The sequence below is a fragment of the Rhinoderma darwinii genome, chromosome 3 (assembly GCF_050947455.1).
Source record: "Rhinoderma darwinii isolate aRhiDar2 chromosome 3, aRhiDar2.hap1, whole genome shotgun sequence".
In the NCBI taxonomy this organism is placed as follows: domain Eukaryota; kingdom Metazoa; phylum Chordata; class Amphibia; order Anura; family Rhinodermatidae; genus Rhinoderma; species Rhinoderma darwinii.
The window spans coordinates 328,482,208-328,501,024 of record NC_134689.1 but is presented as its reverse complement, the minus strand read 5'-3'; the positions used below and the strand labels follow the sequence as shown (position 1 = coordinate 328,501,024).

At 43.4% G+C, this 18,817-nt stretch overlaps 1 protein-coding gene across 8 annotated transcripts in view; it reads left to right on the top strand.

The window, feature by feature from the left end:
• Nucleotides 1-18,817, top strand: part of DENND4A (DENN domain containing 4A) — a 136,470-nt gene that overhangs the window by 8,505 nt on the left and 109,148 nt on the right. The window contains exons 1-2 of one of the 8 annotated variants that reach the window (XM_075858302.1): nucleotides 12,531-12,600; nucleotides 16,918-17,059. The exons of 5 other annotated variants lie outside the window; for them this stretch is intronic. The gene's annotated coding sequence lies outside the window, so the exon portion shown is untranslated. Of the gene's footprint in view, nucleotides 1-12,498; nucleotides 12,601-16,773; nucleotides 16,824-16,917; nucleotides 17,060-18,817 lie in introns of those variants that run through there. 2 more of the 8 variants (XM_075858303.1, XM_075858305.1) reach the window with 2 other exon arrangements.

The following is an 18,817-nucleotide window of genomic DNA, read 5'->3' as shown; positions in this document are numbered from 1 at the left end:
CTGAACCCTGGGGTACACCACTTATAACCGGTGACCATTCAGAGAAGGAATCATTGACCACAACTCTCTGGATACGGTCCTTGAGCCAATTCTCAATCCAATTACAAACTATATTTTCTAAACCTATAGTCCTTAATTTACCCATTAGGCGTCTATGGGGGACAGTGTCAAATGCCTTTGCAAAGTCCAAAAACACTAAATCCACAGCGGCCCCTCTGTCTAGACTTCTGCTCACCTCTTCATAAAAACAGATTAGGTTAGTTTGACAACTTCTGTCCTTAGTAAAACCGTGCTGGCTGTCACTTATAATGCTATTTATTGTCACATAATCCTGTATATAGTCCCTCAATAGCCCCTCAAACATTTTCCCCACGATGGATGTTAAGCTTACTGGTCTATAATTACCCGGGGAAGACCTAGAGCCCTTTTTGAAAATAGGCACCACATTTGCCCTGCGCCAGTCCCTTGGCACTATACCAGTCACTAGAGATTCTCTGAATATTATGAAAAGGGGGACAGAAATAACTGAACTAAGCTCTTTAAGAATTCTAGGGTGTAACCCATCTGGTCCCGGAGCCTTGTGCACATTTATTTTATTTAATTTAGCTTGGACCATCTCTACATTCATCCAATTCAGTATATCAACTGATATATTAACAGCACTGGCACCGGCTACATCAGCTGCTCTTTCTTCTGTTGTATATACAGAGCTAAAGAACGCATTTAGTAACTCTGCCTTCTCTTGATCCCCTGTGATCAACTCCCCATTACCATTATCTAGGGGTCCTACATGTTCAGACCTTAGCTTTTTTGCATTTATATGCTTGAAGAATTTTTTAGGATTTGTTTTACTATCCTTGGCCACCTGCCTTTCATTTTGTATTTTTGCTAATTTTATTACATTTTTACAGATTTTATTAAGCTCTTTATATTTTACAAAGGCTACAGCTGTACCCTCAGATTTGTATTTTTTAAATGCCCTTTTTTTGTCATGTATTGCCCCTTTCACAGAAGGTGTAAGCCATGTGGGGTTTAATTTGAGTCGTTTATACTTATTACCTGTAGGAATAAATTTTGCACTATAATAACTCAAAGTAGATTTGAAAATCTCCCATTTATCATTTGTTACATTATTTGACATTAGTTCTTCCCAGTCTATATCCTGAATTGCAGCCCTCATCCTGGGGAAATTGGCTTTCTTAAAATTAAATGTTTTTTCCCTCCCAGCCTGCGTTTGTTTTTTACAGTATAGGTAAAATGTAACTATATTGTGATCACTGTTACCGAGGTTTTCACGAACATTGACATTCCCAACAAGATCTGCATTATTAGAAATGACCAGATCCAACAGAGCTTCACCTCTAGTCGGGTCTTCCACAAACTGGCCCATAAAATTTTCCTGCAACAGGTTGAGGAAATGTCTCCCCTTTGCAGTTGAAGCCGAACCATGACACCAATTAATATCCCGGAAATTAAAATCTCCCATTATCACTACAGTACCCGCCTGTGCAGCCCGCTCCATCTGTTTATATATCTGACCTTCCATCTCCTCAGTTATATTGGGGGGTCTATAGATTACACCAAAAGTAATTTTTTCAGTGTTTACCTCCCTTTCTAGTTCCACCCACAAGGTTTCAACCTCCTCACAGTCTTCACCCACTATTGTCTCTTTCACACTCGCCTTCATATCACTTCTCACATACAGACATACACCACCACCTTTCCTATTTGTCCTGTCTTTACGAAAAAGTGTAAAACCCTGTAGATTTACAGCCCAGTCATGTGAAGAGTCCAGCCATGTTTCAGCAACACCAACTATATCTATATTTTCTTCCAGTATTAAGGCCTCCAGCTCCCCCATTTTGCTTGCTAGACTTCTGGCATTTGTGAACATACACTTTAACTTGCCTGTCAGTTTTTCACTTTTATTATCAGAAATGTGATTTGACATTAATCGGGCCTTTTTATTTACACTGATGTTTTGTAACGAAAGGATCTCCTTATCTTGTTGTCTAGTCCTCTCCCCACATTCTGTTTCTCCCCCCACCAATATAGTCTGACCCCTCTCTAACCTGGCTACCCCTTTTTTTTCTATATTGACCTCCCTCCTCAGCCCTAGTTTAAATACTCCGCCACCCCAGCTAGAATTCTCTCCCCCAGCACAGCGGACTCCCTTCCATTTAGGTGCAAATCATCTGCAGAATACAGTTTGTACCCCAATGAAAAGTCAGCCCAGTGCTCTAGGAACCCAAATCCTTCTCCTCTACACCAAGACTTCAGCCATGCATTTAACTCCCTAAGCTCCCGCTGTCTTTCCTGTGATGCGCATGGCACAGGCAGTATTTCTGAGAATACAACCTTGGAGGTCCTTCCCTTCAGCTTGTAGCCTAGTTCTTTAAAATTATTCTTAAGGCTCCTCCACCTACCATTTATTCTGTCGTTGGTACCGACATGGACCACGACAGCGGGATCATCACCAGCCCCTCCCAGCAATTTGTCCACCCGTTCCACCACATGCCGAACCCTGGCACCAGGGAGACAGCAAACCATTCGGTTGAGGTGGTCTTGGCGACAAATAATTCTATCCGTCTTCCTGATTATAGAATCCCCTACGACTATCAATTGTCTTGGCTTACCTGCATTACCATCCCGCCGACTACTAGCTGGGCTGTTCTCCCGGCTGTTAGGGAGATCAGTATCCACTAGGGCTGCCATTTCTGAGACTGACACCCTTGCATCATCACCCAACTTGGCAATTTTGCCTGGAATGTCAGAAACCGGATCGGCCTTCCTTGTCTTTGACCCCTTTCTACTGCCCCTAACTACATTAACACAGCTACTTACCTGATCCTGCTCACCCATGTCTTCACCCTCCAGTTGTAACCCACTAACTGCATGCTCTGTGAGCAGCAAGCTCCATTCAAAATTGTCTATCCTCCTCAGTGTTGCATTCTGCTCCTCCAGATCTCTAATACGAGCTTCCAGGTGAACAATATGCTCACATCTGCCACAGAGATATTCACCCTGGAACTCCGGCTCCAGTCGTGCATACATATGGCAAACTGTGCACTGAAGAAAACCTCCAATCTTGCTGTCCATTATCCCAGTTACAAAAAAAACAGCGAACAGGTGTTAATCAAAAAGATAAAGAAGTAGAAGAGCACTTACTTGGGCTTTAACTCCTCTTTTGAACTCCGGTTTTTGGAACTCCACTTAATATACAAACCACTTGCTATTCAAGCCACAGAGCAGCTGGAACCGGGACATCGGTGAGTGGTTCAAGACCAGTGGGGGCATCATTTAGTCAGTCAGTCGTGAGGTACATAGCACTTGGGATAGTATTTATGGTTAATATTCAAATGTAAATGTGATCTCATTGGTAATGGTGTTTACCTACAGTAAGTGTAAAAGATTTATATCTGTGCTATATTTGTCAATTTATTTTCATGAACTATATGACTGGTAATGGCGTATATTTTGGTTATACAGAGCATGCAGAAAGCCTTTATACCCTTTCACTTTTTGAAATTTTATGTTGAGGCCTTGTGCTAAAATAAAAAAAAAATCACGTTTTTCCCCATCATTCTGCACTTAATACCCCATAATGTCAAAGTGAAAACAGAATTTTCAATTTTTTTCAAATGTATTAAAAATGAAGAACTCTAAATTTCGCATGGACATAAGTATTCAGGCCCTTTTTCTATGACACTTGAAATGTACCTCTGGGGCCTCCTATTTCTCTAGATCATCTTTGAAATGTTTCTACGCCTTGATTGGAGTCCACCTGTGGTAAATTATTATTATTATTATTTTTTTTTATGTATGTATTTTTTATTTTTCCAAACATTACAGACAAGTGAACAAAAATTCAACAATTCAGCAACATGTCCCATGGCAATAACATCTCTGAACACTAATATCATTATGTTGCGTAGATATAATCTTCAATTCGTATACATTACTTCAAAGGGTCCTAGTTGGAACACGGACATAATTAGAGATTTTACCCCAAAGACAAAAAGTGTCAATATTCATAGGACATGTAACACACTAAATAAACCATAAAGCAGGGGGAAGGGAAGGATAGAGGGGAATGGACACATGTATCCCCCATCAGTACCACGATTCCACACTAATGCTTAAAGAGGCTCTGTCACCAGATTATCAAATCCCTATCTCCTATTGAATGTGATCAGCGCTGCAATGTAGATAACAGCAAAGTTGTTTTGTTTTTTTAAAACGGTCATTTTTGCCCAAGTTATGAGCAATTTTATATTTATGCAAATGAGCTTTTCAATGGACAACTGGGCATGTTTTCTCGTTTTACCAACTGGGCGTGTATTGTGTTTTTACCAACTGGGCGTGTATTGTGTTTTTCATAGCTTTGATTAGGGACCCTAGCGGTCTGAAACGCGTAAGCGTGGTCCCGGGATTTTTGTTTTATCCTTGGTTTTAACATGACTTAAATAAAATTGGAATTTTAATATTCGAGTGCTGGATCTGCCTTTTCTACACACCATTTTTTGCTTCAATTGCCTGCAGTCGACACAGGATTAGTCTAGGAGCATCTACAAGCACCCACAGCGTTTGGATTAACTACATATCCTTTTGCATCAGTCAAGCATCATGAAAAACGCATTGGAAAAGGCAACTATAGCGTGGTGGTTATGAGGTTACATAGTTACATAGTTACATAGTTACATAGTTACATAGTTAGTACGGCTGAAAAAAGACACATGTCCATCAAGTTCAACCAAGGGAAGGGAAAAGGGAAGGAAAAATTTCTACACATAGGAGCTAATATTTTTTTGTTCTAGGAAATTATCTAACCCTTTTTTAAAGCCATCTACTGTCCCTGCTGTGACCAGCTCCTGCGGTAGGCTATTCCATAAATTCACAGTTCTCACTGTAAAGAAGCCTTGTCGCCTCTGCAGCTTGAACCTTTTTTTCTCCAGACGGAGGGAGTGCCCCCTTGTTTTTTGAGGGGGTTTTACAAGGAACAGGATTTCACCATATTTTTTGTATGTGCCATTAATATATTTATATAAGTTAATCATGTCCCCCCTTAGTCTTCTTTTTTCAAGGCTAAATAGGTTTAATTCTTTCAATCTTTCCTCATAACTTAAATTCTCCATGCCCCTTATTAGCTTCGTTGCTCTTCTTTGTATTTTTTCCAACTCCAGGGCATCCTTTCTATGAACTGGAGCCCAGAACTGAACTGCATATTCTAGATGGGGCCTCACTAATGCTTTGTAAAGTGGCAATATTACATCTCTGTCCCGCGAGTCCATGCCTCTTTTAATACACGACAATATCCTGCTGGCCTTTGAAGCAGCTGATTGACACTGCATGCTGTTATTGAGTTTATGATTTACAAGTACACCCAGATCCTTCTCAACAAGTGAATCCGCCAGTGTAGCGCCCCCTAGGACATATGATGCATGCAGGTTGTTGGTACCAAGATGCATAACTTTACATTTATCTACATTAAACTTCATTTGCCAAGTGGACGCCCAAACACTTAGTTTGTTTAAATCTGCCTGTAATTCATGAACATCTTCCATAGTCTGAACTATATTACATAGCTTGGTGTCATCTGCAAAAATAGAAATAGTGCTATTAATCCCTTCCTCTATATCATTAATAAATAAGTTGAATAATAGTGGTCCCAGCACTGAACCCTGGGGTACACCACTTATAACCGGGGACCATTCAGAGAAGGAATCATTGACCACAACCCTCTGGATACGGTCCTTGAGCCAATTCTCAATCCAATTACAAACTATGTTTTCTAAACCTATAGTCCTTAATTTACCCATTAGGCGTCTATGGGGGACAGTGTCAAATGCCTTTGCAAAGTCCAAAAACACTAAATCCACAGCGGCCCCTCTGTCTAGACTTCTGCTCACCTCTTCATAAAAACAGATTAGGTTAGTTTGACAACTTCTGTCCTTAGTAACTTTTAGTAAAAATTTTTTTTTTTCATTTTCTCACTTTAAAGGCTAAGTAAACCTTCGAAAGCAATTTTTTTAAAATAAAAGGTCAATGTGTTTTGTGCAACTTTATAATTAGTTTTATTAAAAATAATTTTTAATTTTGAGAAACAGCTGGTTTGTATTCTGTATACAGACAGAGCAGCTGTTATATCGTGCGCTAAGACCTGAATCTATCAGGTCAGCGGGACTGACGGGCTCAGTGTTAGCGGATCCTGCATGTCTCTGACATGCAGGATCCACCTGTAATTCATCACATCAAAGTTATGTACCTAGATGTGATAGATAAGAGGTGGATCCTGTGGACGCGCTGACACTGAACCCATCATTCAAGCGGACCTAAAGGGTACAGGATTCAGCGTAAGATACAGCTGCTCTGTATACAGGATACAGAGCAGCTGTATCTCAAAAAGATTTTAAAAAAATAATAAAAAAAGGAATATTAAGGTGCACAAAATACACTGATTGACCTTTTTGTTAAAAAAAATTGCTTTCAAAGGTTTACATATCCTTCAAGTCTATATAAAGGCATCTAAAGTTGCAGCTGGAGTCCATCACCATTTTTTAGTGTGCCAGGTATACCTAGTATAAAGGTAATAAATTTGCACAATGGCTAATAATTCCACAGCAGTCTATAGTGTCATAGCATGCCCACATGAATATTAGCAATGCCCCCTGGTGATTTCCAATTTCTTTTTACCATTCGCTGTGTAGGAAATATAATTTTATCCAAGCAGGATATTCATTGTAGCAGCATGTTCATTGAAATCTTTTACTCTTTAATACATTCATTTTGTAACAAGCGACATTAAAGCACAGTTTGCTTCAGTGAAGCAGTAGATGCTGCATTTACTTTCTGTAATGATATAATTGTAAAATATTACGCGTTATGACAATGGCAGTAAAAAGCCATAATCTTGTATAGACAAACCCTGCGAAAACAGTTTGTACAAACATACAGGTTAGGCTGTGTTCACACCTGTGTTGTCACATTCCGTTGTTCCGTTTAGTCAGCAGAGCAGAACAAGGGAATAACAAAAGCAACAGTTCTGTTGCACAACAAACACTGTCGGCGGCCAACAGAACCCATTGACTTCAATGGGTTCCTTAGGCTCTCTGTTGGGGTGCCTGTGATTTTACCGGACACTGTCTCAAAGTTTGGGTAGTTGTGGGGGCAATTATACACACGTCTCCCTTCTCTCCCCCCACTATATACTCTTAGACATAATCTGGTTCTAGACATAACTTTTCCCTCAATCATTAAGTCTCAGATGTGACAGCTCATTTTTTTGAAGCATAAGACTTCTGAACATTTTGATCCATTCATAGGTAGATGTCAGTATGTTACAAGCAGTGTGGTACTGAACCACCTGAGTCAGGGCCGCACCGTCCATGAGGCGAGATGAGCTTCTCGCCTCAGTTTCCGTGCCCTACCATTCAGCGCCTTTCAATGATGCAAGCGGCGGAATGATGTCATCATGCCACTTGCATCATTGAAAGGCCCTGGTTGGCAGGGCAGAATGACTTGCCCTGTCATTCATCGCCGCTTGCGTCGTTCAGCCCCAGCAGACCTGCTCAGAAGAGAGCAGGCCTGCATTGCAAGAGGACGGCACGGGAACAGGTTCAGGTGAGTACGTACAGTTTTTGTTTTTTTTCTTAAAAGTGTAAGTGGCATAATCTACAGGGGGGCACTAGCTACACGGGGGCTACATGTGGGGCACTATTCACAGGGGGGGCAATATGTGGGGCACTAGCCACAATGGGCTATATGTGGGGCACTATCTACAGGGGGCTATATGTAGGGCACTATCTTCAGGGGGGCTATATGTAGGGCACTGTCTACATGGGGGCTTTAAGTGGGAAACTATCTGCAGAATGCTATATGTGGGGCACTATCTACAGGGGCAACTATCTACAGGGGATCTATGGGAGCCACTATCTACAGGAGGATCTATGTAGGGCACTATTTACAGGGAGCTCCATGGGGTTACTATTTACAGGGGGATCTATGTAGGGCACTATCTACAGGGGGCTCTATAGGGGTGATATCTACAGGGGGCTCTAATGGGGGCTACTATCTACAGTGTGTGTGTGTGTGTGTGTGTGTGTTTGTGTGTGTGTGTGTGTGTATGTGTGTGACAGTGTAAGGTGCTCTTATAATCAGGGACACAATGTATGGCGCTATTATAATTAGAGGTGCAGTATATCTATTATATTTAGGGGCGTAGTGTGTGGCACTGTGAGAATTTTATCTTCATTTATAGGTGCAGAAATGTTTGGAAAGTGAGCAGCTGAAGATATTGGAGCGGCAAACTGCAGAAATGGGCTGTGGCCGTGAAGAGCCATAATAGAGGTGTCTACCAGATGGAGAAGAAAAGAGAAAAAGAACAACTAGAATCTGGGAAGACGTCACCTGTGAGTCACTTAATGTAAATGTCTATTCTGCCTCTAATCAGCACTGTAGTCACTGTATCATCTGCAGTAAAATAATGGGTGGTATGATTTTTGTTTGTGAAACAGCAACTCCCAGCATATCGTTACCATTGTTCGTGCCATGCTGGGAGCTGTAGTTTTAAGCTGTAGAGCTTTGTTCTAGTACTGTATATATGTACTGAGCTTGGTTCTGGTACTGTATTTATGTACTGAGCTTGGTTCTGGGGCTGTATTTATGTACTGAGCTTGGTTCTGGTGTTGTATTTATGTACTGAGCTTTGTTCTGGTGCTGTATATATGTACTGCGCTTGGTTCTAGTACTGTATTTACAGATAGGTCTCGAATTATTTGGAGAGTGACACAAGTTTTGGCATTTTAGCAGTTTACCTAAACATATTGAATATACAGTTATATAATCAATATGGGCTTAAAGTGCAGACTCTCAGCATTCATTTGAAGGTATTCACATCCTAATTTGAGGAAGGGTTTAGGAATTACAGCTATTTAATAAGGGTCCAAATGTAACAGTCATTGCCTGGTGCTGTATTTATACACTGAGCCTGGTTCTCGTATTGTATATATGTACTGAGCTTAGTTCTGAAGCTGTATTTATGTACTGAGCTTTGTTCTGGTGCTGTATTTATGTACTGAGCTTTATTCTGGTGTTGTATATATGTACTGATCTTGTTTATGGTGCTGTATATATGTATTGAGCTTGGTTGTGGTACTGTATATATGTCAGAGCTTGATTCTAGTGCTGTATATATATCAGAGTTTGGTTCTAGTGCTGTATAAATGTATTGAGCTTGGTTCTGGAGCTGTAATTATATAGGATATATTTATAATAACAAAATTGCAGGGCAGATGGAATTGTTTTCAGTTCATTGTATATTTAATGGGAACCTGTCTGGTAGTTTTAACCCCTTGAACCGCCCCCATGCGGTAATACATGACCTGACAATATTTCCAAACATTCCCTTGTATGTTTTTTCAGATGCAGCAAAATCTATATAATCAGCTTTTAACCCCTTAATGACCAGCCTATTTTAGTAGGCCTTAATGAGCAAGCCATTTTTTAAGTTTTTCCAGCATCTCATTCCAAAAGCTATAACTTTTTTATTATTGCGTAGACATAGCTGTATAAGGTCTTGTTTTTTGCAGGACGTTGTAATTTTTAATAGCACCATTTTGGGGTACATAGATTTTATTGATTAACTTTTATTAACTTTTTTGGGGAGGGAATAGAAAAAAAACTGCAATTTCGCCACACTTTTTTGCGTCCTAAATTTACGCCATTTACCTTGTGGTATAAATAACACAATAACGCTATTCAGCGGGTTGTTGCGATTGCAAAGATACCAAATTTATATAGATTTTGTATGTTTTACTACTTTTACACAGTGAAAATACATTTTTTCAAAATTATTTGTTTTTGCGTCTCCATATTTGAAGAGCCATAACGTTTTTATTTTTTCGCCGATGCGGTTGTATGAGGGCTTTTTTTTTGTGGGACGACTTGTAGTTTTTATCGGTACCATTTTGGAGTAGATGCGACTTTTTGATCACTTTCTATCAAATTTTTTTTTAGGCTAGATTCAAAGAAAACCGCAATTTTTGCATGTTTTTTTTTTTTTTGCGACGTTCACCGTGCGGGTTAAATGATGTAATAACTTTATAGTCGGGGTCGTTACGGACGCGGCGATACCAAATATGTGTAACTTTTTAACTTTATTTTGTTTTTTAATAAAGCAGTATGTAAGGGGAAAAAGTGTGTTTTTAATTTTTTTTTTCACTTTTTATTAAACTTTTTTTTACTAGTCCCACTAGGGGACTTCACTATGCTATTATACGATCGCATTTATAATACACTGCAATACTTCTGTATTGCAGTGTATTATGCCTGTCCGTGTAAAACGGACAGGCATCTGCTAGGTCATGCCTCAAGCATGACCTAGCAGGCATTACACTAGAGGCAGACCTGGGGGCTTTTATTAGGCCCCCGGCTGCCATCGGAGACACTGACACTCAGTGATCTTATCGCCGGGTGTCAGTGGGATGAGTGGGAGCTCCCTCCCTCTCTCCAAAACCACTCAGATGCGGCACACGCTATTGAGCACTGCATCTGAGGGGTTAAACGGGTGAGATCGTTACTAATATCGATCTCACACGTTCAAGCAGGGATGCCCCCAGCCCTCAGCTGCCAGAGGTAGGGAGATTTAACAGCTCCCTGCTCTGTTTATTTATTCCGATGCAGCGCTGTAAAAAGGCTATTGCATCGGAATAAAGCCCATTAGTGGCCGCCGTAAAAACACTATGGGGCGGGTACTAACGGGTTAAACCGGCGACACTATATGCTAATTACTCAGTAAAGGGTCATGGGGTGGTGCCTCTATCCTGAAGAGTCACATACCACCTTTTCATGCTTGATTGACATCCCCCTAGCTGTTATACATCACTACCAGTCTTCTCCAACTTTCTCAGATATGCCATTGCCTTGTTCTACTTGGGCACACACCGTGCAGCGAGGTTTACACTGCCCGGCTTCATCGCTACACCGAGCATGCCAGGGCAGTACAAGGCAACGGCGCATCCACAAGAGTTGGAGGAGGCTGATAGTGATGTAGAACAGCCATGGGGATGTCAATCAAGATCTATGGGGTGCCGTTTCAATTTTCGCATCTATTTGGTGCCAATCACTTAACTCTGGGTCTATTTCTTATGGAATAATTCACAAATAACCTATTAGTCTTTATTTATGATATCTCCTGTCTGTGCAATGATAACAGCAAAGACCACAATGCAATTAAGAGGACCCCTACATTAATTTAGACCCCAAGCAGACCGCTGAGCTCTTCTTCACAAGTCTGACACTGGTGTCAGGATGTAGTGTGTGTTGGCACATACATCATGATGCCAGCATCAGGACGTTATATGCGTCATCGCACATAACGTTGAGGTGCTACCCAGCGTCAGTCTTAATGAAGACCCCAGTGTTAGTGACTTTGGAGAAGGAAACGAGCTCTGCAACATAATGGGGCCCGTTCCTTTCTCTAAATTAACTTTACGTGGCGGCTGACAGTGGTGGCGGGCTCTTCTACTTTCTTTTTTTGTCCGAGCACTTGACAGGAGTACCAGCAGTACTGCCCTGTTGGTGGGCCTGTGTACATGTTTTGTATAGATGGAGGGTGGGCACTCAGAATCATTTCCTCTGGTGGGTCCAAGAAAATTCTAGTCACTACACTGATCCCAAGTCATTTGGTTACCTTAATAAAGTGAACAAAGGACCACCGGCGCTGCTATGGTAAACAATGTAAAGGCTTAGACAGGCATGAAGAGAAAGTATTTAATTGTAAATATCAGAGGCTACGCGTTTCAACGCCGGTTCGGCGTCTTCATCAGTCATTTGGTTGACAGAGTACTGTTATATATCTTCTAGATTTGTTATTTTACTTATGTATACCCTCTAAATCTGCTCTAAAAGTATATAACATTAACTTTTAAGTTGCCCCTGATCATAGAACCCATAAATGTCGCAGGGAAATGTAGACTTACATGAAGCCTAATTAAAAGAATATGAGTAACCACGTAATACACGGTCGTGAAGAATCGTATAGCCTAGTCACCCTTCCCGGTGGCACAACGCTCTGAAAAATAAAAGGGGGTCTCGAGTTGACGACCACTTATCTTCATGACAACAATGTGCCCTAATAGGGTCCTGTAAGCAAGTGCATGAAATGTGAAACCTTCTGAAGCTTATTATCAGAACCCTTCATCATATGATCTGTCCCAAGAATTCACTATAAAGGAGGCAGTATGACATTGGGGTGTCAGCCACATCAAAACTAAAGGAAACCTGTCAGCAGTTTGAAGGTTTCAAAACTGCTGTCAGGGCGATATACGGGAGGGGCTATTGAGGAAATGACTGGTGGTCATGAAGGATCGGGTCATCTATAGGTATTTGGTACAATGTGTCAGGCACTACAGCTGCGCGGTATAGGGAGACGCCGCACAACACACATACAGCCCGGAGAATGACGTCGTGCGGGAAATCGGAGCCACGTGTCGCCAGCCTACTGTCACGTGACGCCGCTGTCCCTCCCACTACTGGTCCAAACACAAGATGGCGTGGAGAGGCAACGGGAGACGCTGATCACCGGGAGAGAACCCGGGAGAGGTGAGAGCGCACTGCATGCCGGGTGAAGAGGGAGGGGTCAGACCTCTGTCCGGTATGTTAGGGGGATGGTTAGCTTTAATAATACTCATATAAGGGGTGAGGGCGGACGAGGCGGCTGCAGATAACGGGATCTGTGCTCACGGCTCTCTGACATGGTTTCCGCCGCGCTCCCGCTTCTCTCTGCGATCATCGGGTCACCGGTCAGAGCTCCAGTTTGCTTTATTTACCGGCGTCGTGACTGCGCAGAATGAGGGATGTGACAGCGATCATCAGTGTCCTGTCCCCGCACTGTCACAGCGGCCGGCGGCAACACTTGTCAACTTGTAATGCAGTGCAGAGGCTGTGCAGTGTGTAATAGGGTTATAGTGATAGCAGTGGTTATTATCGGGGTGACCAGTACGTGTTTCTCTGGCTGACATGTTATCGGGGTGACCAGTACGTGTTTCTCCGGCTGACATAGTGGTGATGCTGTTGAGTGACAGCTCCAGTCATGTGACTTACGTTTATCTTTCATGTGTTTTTGTTCGTGCCGTGTCCTACTGCTGTTTTACTCCATGTATTCCTATAACCATGTCCTGTCTATAGCGCCGGCCTCGTATGTGTGGAATACCACAAATAGCATTTACGTATATAGGGTTTGCTATATGTCTGGCCATTGGACTCAAAACGTGCATGCGCAGTCCTAGCATATGTGGTCTACGTGAATGCGCGGTCCCATTGTATGTGGTCTACGTGAATGCGTTGTATGTGGTCTACGTGAATGCGCGGTCCCATTGTATGTGGTCTACGTGAATGCGCGGTCCAATTGTATGTGGTCTACGTGAATGCGCGGTCCAATTGTATGTGGTCTACGTGAATGCGCGGTCCCATTGTATGTGGTCTACGTGAATGCGCGGTCCCATTGTATGTGGTCTACGTGCATGCGCGGTCCCATTGTATGTGGTCTACGTGCATGCGCGGTCCCGGCGTGTGTGGTCTACGTGAATGCGCGGTCCCGGCGTGTGTGGTCTACGTGAATGCGCGGTCCCATTGTATGTGGTCTACGTGCATGCGCGGTCCCATTGTATGTGGTCTACGTGCATGCGCGGTCCCGGCGTGTGTGGTCTACGTGAATGCGCGGTCCCGGCGTGTGTGGTCTACGTGCATGCGCGGTCCCAGCGTGTGTGGTCTACGTGCATGCGCAGTCCCAGCGTTTGTGGTCTATGCTAGGGAAATAACTGGGTGTGTTTGTACTGGGCACCAAGATTCCCAGTGGTCCTACCCCCCCCATCAGAAATTTTATAGCATATCCTATTGATGTTTTATGGGAAAACCCTCCATGGCACCGCTGTCAAGTATTGTGATGTTGAATAACTTCACTTCATCCATTTGTGATACGTAGCCTAGCTTATGTGCCTCACCCATAGGGTGCAGGGGTAATGTCACGGCCATGTTCAGGAGGTGGTTATTTCATGTATCTGTAACCTTAGGCAAAAGCACAATATACATTAAAGTGGTTGTCTAAACTGGGGACAAAGGATAGGTCATCGGTATATGATTGGTGGGGGTCCAACGCCGCACTGGTCAGATGTTTCAGCTACCTCCGGAAGCTATGTAGGGTCGGCGCAGGGAGCAGAGGGCTCTGACCACTGTATAGCGGCCGTGCTGTAGTACTGCTGCTCAGCCCCTATTCACTTGATTCTTGAGGAAGAGTTGTATGTGATACGGCTGTTGTCTGACACTGTCTTTGTCGTCGTTCCCCCCTCTTTGCTCCATGGGCTGTAAGACCAGGTTCACACAAGCGTGTTCGGTCTGTGATATTTGGTCCGTATGTTGGCCGCATTTCCCGGACCTAACACACTGCTGGGGGCTGGGCTCTTAAGCCTCGTGCACACTTTCAACACCTTTTTCACTGACGTTTTTGACGGATCTGTGTGCCCATTGTAGCGGCCGTGTGCACTTTTTCAGTTTCCCAGCGCCGAGCATGGTACTGTCCAGGGTGCTGAAAGAGCATGGTTCTTCAACACTAGTCACTGTCCAGGGTGCTGAAAGAGTTAATGGGCTGCACTGATCAGCAGTAACTCTTTCAGCACCCTGGACAGTGACTAGTGCTGAAGAACCATGCTCTTTCAGAACCCTGGACAGTACCATGCTCGGAAAATACAATTTTAATTGATCCGGCCTCCAGGGATGACGTTTCATCCCATGTCACCGCTGCAGCCAATCACAGGCTGTAGTGGCGGTCATGCAAGTCAGGATGACGTTAGAAGGCCGGCCTCCAGGGATAACGCTTCATCCCACGTGACCGCCTCTGCAGCCAATCACAGGCTGCAGCGGCCTCTGCAGCCAAACACAGGCTGCCGCGTCATACAGGAAGGTCGGAATGGAGGAAGAAGAGGGATTCGTCACCAAGACAACGACCGGGTACGTATGAACTGCTTTTTATTTTATTTTTAATCAGCAGCCTCTTCTCTCAGTCAATCAGTGATTGATAGAGACAAGTGGCTGCCGATTAGTGTAATATTTCTGTAATGTATTTCTGCCTGCCTGGCCGTTGCTAGGCAACGGCTCCGTCACACACGGACGGCACACGGATGCCTTCCGTGTGCCTTCAGTTTTTTTGATGGCCCCATTGACTTGCATGGGCCGCACGGTCACGGAATCTCGGACCAAAGTAGGACATGCTCTACTTTGGATCGGAGTGGAGCAACGGGACCGTCAAAAAAAACTGAAGTGTGCATGGCCCCATTGAAATGAATGGGTCAGGGTGCTAGCAGTCAGAAAACGGCAAGCACCCTGAAGAAAAAGACTGAAGTGGGCATGAGGCCTAAGCATCATAGTTATCTATGACGCTAGGAGTCAATGCCTCGCTGCGGGAAAACTGTCCCGTACTGTAATCATGTTTTCAATACAGGACAGTTTTCCATGGAGAGGTAGGGACTCCTAGCATCATAAATAACTATGATGCTAGGAGCCCGGCCCCCTGCAGTGTGCTTGGTCCGGGAAATGCGGCCGACATGTGCACCGTATATCACGGACCGAACACGCTCTTATGAATCTGGCCTAAGGGAGCAGTCACGTGTGATGTAAAAATTTGCAAACTATAATTGCTCAGCAAGTTCTGCAGTGGAATTACTGTTTCGGATCTTATGGTGTATTTTCTGCGTACTTGAGTTGCAGATCTCCTGAGATGACGTTTCATCCCAAGTGACTGCGGCAGCCAATCGCAGGCCGCAGCGGTCACATGGACTACAGCATCATCCCAGGAGGCCGGACTGCATGGACAATGGAGGGACACATCACCATGAATACGGCCTGGGCTAAGTATGAATTTTTTTTTTTTTGCAAGCGCTGCTATCTGCAGCCAAAATTCCACCCGAAAAAGCACACCACAATCTGTTTTTTCGGACAAGATTTTCTGCGGGTTCTAGGTCGGATACGCTGCGTACTTTTACTCAGCGTATCCGAGTCGAAGGAACCCAACCTTAAGCCCAGTTCATACTGTTTTTTTTGGCACTGATTTTGGCGTGCAAACCACGTCGAAATCCACGCCAAAGAAAACGTCCGAAACCGCCTCTAATAGATTTCAATCAGAGGCAGGTTTTTTCCATAGCGGCTTTTTAGCCGCTGGCGGTAAAAAAAAAAGCGACATGCTCTTTCTTGCCATGGTTCCACCTCTGACCTCCCATTGAAATCAATGGGAGGCAGAGAAAGTGGATTTTGCCGCAGCGCTCAATGGTTTGCGGCTGAAAAACGACACGTAAGTCGCGGCAAGAAATTGCAGGCAGGTCAAAATCTGCCTCAAAATTCCTGAAGGAGTTTTGAGGCAGATTTTTCTGCCTGAAAATAGAACTCTGTGTGAACAGGGCCTTAGGGTTGTGTCTGATGGCAAGAGTTTCCATTTTCAACCAGTAGAATGGTGAATGCTCTGGACGATAAGGAGAGGTTTAGGCTGTTGTCACATCCACGTTGGAAGGTCTGTTCAGAGCCGCTGTCGCAGATTCTGCTATATTTGTCGCAAACAAATAGCGCAGCGTGGAGCACTATTTTTTTCCGTCAAAACTATGGACGTCGTGGCATTGTTAGTTACTTTGTCCATCGGGCATTGTTAGTTACTTTGCTTTTACTGTATGCATCTTCACTTCACTTTTCCACTGGTGTTGTCTAATGGATCCCGGTATGGCAATGGCGGTAAACATTCTGCACTGCAAAATATAGTAGATGTTTCCATTGAAATATAGAAAGTAAGTATGGCTGACGTCCGAACTGGACTGTCTCTTTATAGAACCGTATGATGGACTTGGTTTGGAATATTGATACGTTTTTATATCCCTGCAGTTTTCAGACTTCCAAACTCATATCTGTCCGCCATTCATTGATGTAACTCGAGGTAACAAGCATGCATTAACCCATAAGATGCCGTAGGCTGCTTTAGGACACTAGGAAGCAGCGGATATTCCCCAGCCTCTATACGCTGCCAGTAAGTGTTATGTGCTCAGAGACCATGAATGATGAAACCCATGAAATCTGACAGTACAGCACAGTTAAGGGGATGCGGTGTTTGCTCATCCCATTCTGTCAAAATGTCTTCTGCTAAAATTTGGGTGTGGGGTTGACCTTTTAATCAGTTTTTGCAAAATGTACAGATGGCCATTACTGAAATATATGCTTTATCTTAGAATCCGCATTCATATGGATTTATGTAATATATGTTATGTTAGACGCTGCTTAATGTGCAATACTAGGTTATAAGCCAAGAGGTGGCTTATCGCAAACCTTTAGATGTTTGCATTCATTCTCTCCTGGACTGCAAATTTTTTTAAAAAACGGGCTAGAATTTGCCGTGGGCAGCATCAATGCTGCTTGTTGTAAATGTCATGGTCTAGCTTGTTGGGTAATGTGATTTGTTATTGAATTATTATATAGAGCTTCGGATGTGTTCCCACTATTTAAAAAGTAGGAGGACGGGTCCTATTCATTTCTTTGGGACTCAATCTGATTGCTAAAGTGCATTCGATGTCATCAGTATCTGCCATTATGAAGTTGTTGTGGTGTTTTTTTTTTGTTTTGTTTTTTTTAGTGATGGATTAAAAAACTGAAGCAAACAAATGTCTATTAATCTACAGGTTTTCAGTCTTGGTTTAGATCAGTTGCTTACAAAAAAAAGAAAAGTAACCAATTAAAATGGGACTGGGTCCAAAACAGAAGAGGTGCAACTCTTTCCATTATATCTTCTCAGCTTATTCTCCACTCCCGGTTATGGCTTCCTAATACTGATGCCATATACTGACCAAAATCACAAAGCCTGTAATAGACTTAAAGGCCACTTGCACACGTCGGTGTCTTGCCATGATCGATATCTATCAGTAGTTGACTAGATAAAACATTCTGTGCCGTCTTTGCTTCCCGCGTCCAGCTTCGGTACCGCGCAATGTGTGGAGAGCCCTATCCGTCGCTGGTTTTCTTTCAGTCAGCATCTTTAATGGTGTCCCACCGTAACATTTTCTAGAAGTTGCTCTTACGCATATAATACATTTCTTTTGGATTACTGGTTTATTAAGTGGGAAAACTGCCAACTGTGTTGCTGGAAAAATACAGTGTATTAATACCAGGTTTATTAACTGTAGCCATGAAAGCGACTTTCTGTCCCTGAAACTGAAGGCATAAACACTAGAGCTCAAGAAAACGACTTTCAAGTAAGGATTCAGGAGCACAGACTAGTTTTGGCTTGTGGTACAATAGAAGGCCGTGGAGCCGGTACGGTGGCGCCCAGAGTCCCTGTGAGTCTGTAATACAGAACTGCTGCTGTAGGGTGCCTGAGTTCCGCATTTCTGCCCGGACTCTTGTGGCGCCTTCTGGCTCAGAGGATTGGGGAATATGTTAAGGGCTGCTTTCCTTTTCGAGAGACCTGTGCAATAGACTGTGCACTTATTTTTCTGTGTGTGCGTGAGCGCGCACAAACACTGGATTAAGTAGACCATAGACCCTGGGCTGTTACCCAAACTTGGGCCCCCCCTTCACCGCCGCCGCCCCTGCCGCGTCGTAATTATTAACACTACCTTTTTGTGCAAGCATTAACAAATGGGTGTTACGATTCCCTTTGTCCCTACTTACTGACAGTCTCCAACCATCGCTGACAGTATCACAAATGTGCAGGGACACATCCTCTTGACAAGGGGAATGGTGGCCTGAGAACGCAAATACAAGTGAATGTGGCTGTTAGCACCAGGGCCCTCTT